This window comes from Halichoerus grypus, chromosome 6, assembly GCF_964656455.1.
Source record: "Halichoerus grypus chromosome 6, mHalGry1.hap1.1, whole genome shotgun sequence".
Lineage (NCBI taxonomy): Eukaryota > Metazoa > Chordata > Mammalia > Carnivora > Phocidae > Halichoerus > Halichoerus grypus.
Window position 1 is genome coordinate 34,344,475 of NC_135717.1, and position 6,000 is coordinate 34,350,474.

The 6,000-nt window shown below is 42.0% G+C and overlaps 1 long non-coding RNA gene across 1 annotated transcript in view; it reads right to left on the minus strand.

The window, feature by feature from the left end:
- Nucleotides 1-2,122, minus strand: part of LOC144382079 (uncharacterized) — a 234,851-nt gene extending 232,729 nt beyond the window's left edge. Inside the window, exon 1 of the long non-coding RNA XR_013448476.1 lies at nt 2,015-2,122. This is a non-coding gene — a long non-coding RNA (uncharacterized LOC144382079). The remainder of the gene's footprint in view (nt 1-2,014) is intronic.
- Nucleotides 2,123-6,000: the final 3,878 nt, after the last annotated feature.

A 6,000-nucleotide genomic window follows, 5' to 3' on the forward strand; every position in this document is an offset into this window, starting at 1 on the left:
ATCGGGATTTGTATGAAGAAAGAGATGAGGTAAGGGGAAACGCCAAGATCCCTGAACAAATAAGGCAGCCTTACAGAATAAGGAAAACCGGGATTTCTACATATCTGTAAATCTGGAAAAAAAATTTTCTTTGGTGCCGCCTGTGGTTTGAACAGATGCTACAAACATAAAAAGACGTCGGCTACAAAGACATTCATTCTTGAAGGCTGAGCGCAACAGTCTTCGCCTTGGTGAGGACTCGCCCTGTCTCTAACAATGACCTCTGTTTGCGTGCCATCATTGAAGGGGGCAGTTGAGTCACCAGCTAATACCTTGTGAAGCACTCAAACATCCCGTTCTGGTCATTAGTTGACATGCTGGTTGTTCCTGGAAAGCAGGGTTGTGTCCTAGTGTTTACCTAAGGTCTGATTCAGTGACTTTCCTAGGCTTGGCAGCTGTGGATGCTCAGGTGCTTGTTGGATAAACAAACCATACCAACATTTCAAGTTCTAGATTAGCTGTTTATTAAGCTCGTATGATGCACCAACATCTATGCCAAGGGATCAACATATTCTAACTTCACGACCTCTGTGTTTATTGGAGAGCTTTGTATACGTACCAGGCTTTCCATATCTTACTTCATTTCGTTCTTCCGAGAAACCTATGAGACAGGGACTTATCATCTTTGGTCTGCAGATGTGACAGCTGAGTGTGGAGAGATTAAGGCAGGTGCTCGAGTTCAGTTAGTTGCATCTCGTAAAGTCAGATGTCAGACCTACTTATGTGGGACTCTGAGCCTCATGTGACAGACCAATTAGTAAGGGACTACCTCCCTGGCATCAGATCACTTGCATTCAAACATCAGGTCTTGTCTACATTGCTCTGTGTCATGAGAAAATCACTAAGGTCTCAAGCCTCAGTTTCCCATCTGCAAGGTGAGGCTGGTGATGGGATGATCTCATGGGGCAGGAGTAAGAAATGATGACAGGGGCGCCTGGGTGGCTCAGTCGTTAAGCGTCTGCCTTCAGCTCAGGTCATGATCCCAGGGTCCTGGGATCGAGTCCCGCATCGGGCTCCCTGCTCAGCGGGAGGCCTGCTTCTCCCTCTCCCACCCCCCCTGCTTGTGTTCCCTCTCTCGCTGTCTCTCTCTCTCTCTGTTGAAAAATAAATAAAATCTTCAAAAAAAAAAAAAAGAAATGATGACAAATGCACGCAAGAACTTGGCTCGCCATCTGGTCCGTAGACAGTGCTCAGTCATTGTTCCCTATCATCCCTATATTCATGACCATTATCACCATCGTTCATTATTTTTCTATGTTGCTCCAACATTATATCATTATTTTTTTTAAAGATTTATCTATTTGTCTTGGCAGGGAAGGGCTGGGGGAGAGGGAGAGAGAATCCTAAGGGGACTCCCTGCAAGTGTGGAGCCCGATGCGGTGCTCGATCTCACAACCCTGAGACCACGACCCTAGCCAGAACCAAGAGTTGGACACTCAATAGACCGTGCCACCCAGACCTTCCTCATTACATCATTGTCTTATTGTTACTTCAAGTGTGTGTGTGTGTGTGTGTGTGTGTGTGTGTGTGTGTGTGTGTTTAACAGCATATTTATGGGGGTTTAATTTATATACTATAAAATTCACCCTTCCTAAGTGCACAGTTTGATGACTTTAGTTAATGTATGCAGACATGCAACCATCACACAATCCAGTGTTAGAACGTGTCCATTACCCCATAAAGTTCCCTAATGCTCATCTGCAGTCAACCCCTGAAACTACTCCCAGCCTCAGGCAACCACTGACTTGCTTTCTCTTTACAGTTTTGACTTTTCTGGAAATTTCTACATTGATTTTTTTTTTCCCCCTCAAACTCTGGCCCATCCATATTAAACACCTGACTTTCATTAAACATGCAAATTCCCAGACTCCACCACATATTTACCCTATGGCATCAAGTTAAGAGCCAGGGAATCTCCATAATTCACAGGTTGCACAGGAGACTTACTGGTATGACAGAATTTGAGAACCCTCACCTGCAAATTCCAGGGTTGCAAGGTTGCCCCTGGCAAGACGGACTCAGATCACAGCTAACAGAGCCCACGCGGCTGAGCAGAGAGATGGAAGGGGAGGCTTGTTTTCCCTGGAGTGCTAATCTGGGTGATGATTCCCATCATTGCTCTTCTGGAATACGTCCCTCAGAGGAGGCATCCTGACAGCCCCTTCCTCAGGAGGCGCTCCCACCAGACCTTGAAGACAGACCTCTCCTGACTCTCATTAATTCTCTCTCTCTGGGGAGGAAACAACCCTACCACACACACAAGATGATCTCTCTGAGTCATCCCGAGAGAGCAGAGCCCAACTCTGAGCTGCTCCTGCAGGATTTGCAAACCATCTCTTAGATCACTGTCTTTCCAGAGCCTGCTGAGGATGCAGTAACTGTTAGCTGAATAAAGTGACACTTCCAGACTCCACAGTAGAGCTTAAGGAATCCTTAGGGACAATGTTCTGTATCAGGGAGGCCTCTTGTGACCATGCTTCCATCAGGACTAGGGCCCCCTGAGGACTCGGAGATTTCTCTAACCTCCGCAAGGGCAGAGGGCCTGGGACAAGTTTCATTTGGGTCATGGTTGCAAACCCAAATGCCTACAGAAGCGAGGCATGTTAAGGAGGATAGGGGGAAGAAGAGGGCCATGGTGCCTCACAGAGTACATGTGTCATCTGAAAAGGATGACCACTATTCAGTCATTGTCAACTGTCCCCATGAAGGTTGCAGTCCCCAAGCAGCTAGAGCTTCTGATTTCGGAAGTCATGCCACAGCCCAGATTTACATGTGAATATTTGATAATTGACAGTTACATTTTTTTTTTAAGTATAGGACATACAAAATATCTATGGGCTGTATCCAACCCCTGGGCCAATCAATCCACAACATATGGACATGGTGGTCCTTCTAGCTGTGTCCACTTTTCCCATGTGGCTGGGACTGTGTCCTAACAGGACAGGAATAGGAGCACCAACTTATCATTGGTTCTTATGAAAAGTAAATCAAGTAAGGTATGTCTGGCTCATAACAGCTGCTCAGCAGACCTCCCTCCCTCTCCCTACTCCTGTCATTAATTCAGCAAACATTACCGAGTATCTATTGTCAGCCAGGAAGGGAGCTATGTGCAAAAACTGGGCTACAGATGTTTAATTTAGTGTATCTTTTGTGGACATCCAGTAGGAAGAATACAGAATGTCAAGCAAATAATACCCTGATGATGTACCACATCCATGGGGACCTTTCATCTTAAAACAGTGCACCCAAACATTTGGACATAACCATCCAATTTGATGAAAAGACAAAATGTAATCAAGAGCAAAAGTGTTCACCTCCAAGCATCCCGGCAATGTAAAACCACAATCCACTGCCGTAAATACCAAAAAAGTGCTTTCCTTAACCAGAGCATCCTGGTGTGCTCAGCCTCTTGCCCCCACAATGCCCTAGAAGCTGTGTGGTGGGCAATTCTCACTAATCTTAGAGGAAGAGCAAACTGAGTGTGCATCCTTGACTTTTTCCTCTTTTGATGATAAAGACTTTCTGGGAGGAAATGAGTGAAAGAAGAGAAGCAAAAAATGACTCTGACCATTTATGAGGGACATGAATTAAAAGGTAAGCATAAAAGCTGAACATATCTTCACCTGGAAATAGGATGTATCCTGGGCCTCAAAAGAGTGAGCCTGGGATATCTAACAGAACCTGGGAGTCTGTTCAGAGCACAATTACAACAAGGAAAGCATTCTCCTTCAGGTGAGCCCCCTCCCATGGCCCCATCCCAGGCTACAACCTCAGGCAGGAGGAAAGACAGACATCATCCCAATACTTAGCCCTCTCACCCTGTGGCTGTGCACACAGTCTGCTCCCTGGTTGGAAAGGAGTCAAGAAATCATGTGCATGCTATGAAAGCAACAAGAAGACCTGGGTTGATCTGTCCAAATATGAGGGAGATGGAGAAAATTGCAAAATAGAGCCAGGAGGAGAGGAATAAGAGACAAATAAATGTAAATGGTTCAGGGTAGGGTGGGGAATGGGCTCAACCTGGAAGGATATCTAAAATAACGGCAAATAGGGATTTACAGAAATGTTCAAGCATTACATCAACTTGACTAGAACACATTTAAATAATAATAATAATATCTCAAAAACAAGATGAAGTGACAAATGAAAATATAAATGAGAGCTAGCACATGCAAGGAAAGAAATGTAGAACAGGAAGATACTGAAATGATACTACCAAAAGATGTGTCTTAGATTTGATCTAAAAGAAAGACTTGTTATCCGACTGGGTGGATGCAGATCAAAACTCCAAACTATCCAAGGAGTCAGAGAGAAGATATTATTTGTGGGACACAAAAATGGTTTAAAAAAGAATGATTGTCTTTCTAGGAAAGAACTCAACAAATGGAATAGGAAAAATAAAAGTTTTCAAAGATATAATACAAGAAAAATTTTATGAAATGGAAAAACAAAACCAAATCTATACAATTATGGGACACAGTATTTTAGAAGGACATGTGATACCCAACAATCTATATGAGGCATATTTTGTCTACATTATTGAACATGAAAGTTTTTTTTTTTTTAAATTATTCCCCCCCCAAGCCTTTAAGAAGACTAATTATCTACAAAGAGTGAAGTTTTGGCTGGCCTCAGATTTCTCCAAAATAAAATTTAATGCTAGAAAAAAATTGGAGAAATAACCATACAAACGGGATTCAGGAATAATCCCAGCCAAGGAACGAGTTTGTTCTAAAGGCAACAACACGCAGTAGTCTCCAAAAAGAACTCAGGGAACAGAGCTCTTTCTTTGGAAAATCATCTCAGGACAAAAACTGTGGTTTATCAACATCACCTAGAAACAAAGGGAGAATATCAGGCCCCACTGCAAACCTACTGAATCTTCATCTGCATTTTAACAAGCTCCCCAGATGGCTCACTTGCATATTAATGTTTGACAGCATGTAAAGGAGAAGTTAAAACAAAGAATTCAGGAATAAAGACACTGTGGTCAAAAGACTGTGAATGTTGTCTCTATTTTCAATATAGGACTAATATTTAGCAATTGTGAAAATCATGGTCACAGAACAAGATGTGAATGTCATCATCCTTGGCAATGTCAAAATTAACAACATAACTGAAAAATTTGGAAGTTGTGGAGAAGTTAGGTCAAGAAAATCTGTACTAAAAGCTCTATCTTTTACAGCAGAGAGCCAAATGACATCACCTAAAAAGCGAAAGTACTTTAAAATGTAATACCAACTCCAATTTCTTAATGATTTTGTAACATTTTTACATCACAAGAGCCTTTCAGGAAATTATACCTTCCGCAATAAAAAAAACATCTATTTCAGCTATACTATCAAATTCATGTTAATTGTTCCATTTTTAACTCCCAAGTGCCATGAAATGTGATTCTTTTAATTAAAAAAAAAAACAAAAAACACATTAGGTTAAAGTATTTATGTATTCTCAAATCTGTGTTTATGCACAAAATAATAGTTGCATGCTATTCACCTAATGTTGGTTTTTTAGGGTGACCCTATGTGTGGTGATTTGCAAATATCTTCTTTCTGTGTATTTTCCTTGATATTTTTATAATGAGCATGCAATTCTTTTATAAACACAATGAAGCTACAAATCACCTTACAGGAGAGAATAAGGGCACAAACCCTGTATTGACTACAGGATGCTGCTTCCTTGGTTCAAAATTCTCTTCTCTAAGGCTTCCAGACTTCGACGCTGGGTCCATTCTATTACTATCCAGGCTCCTGAAACCTCATTAACTATGCATTAAAGAGGCAGGAAGCAGACTGGTCTTCATATCCCTTGTGTTTAATATATGAGGTGGCTCAATGTGCTCGATGCGTGTTTGTTAAGTGAATGAATGAATCCTACTCGCTCCACGAAAGCTTCATGACAAACCAAGTGTCCTTTTAAGCATTTGGCCATGGTTGAGCTGGCGGACTTGAATTTCCAGTA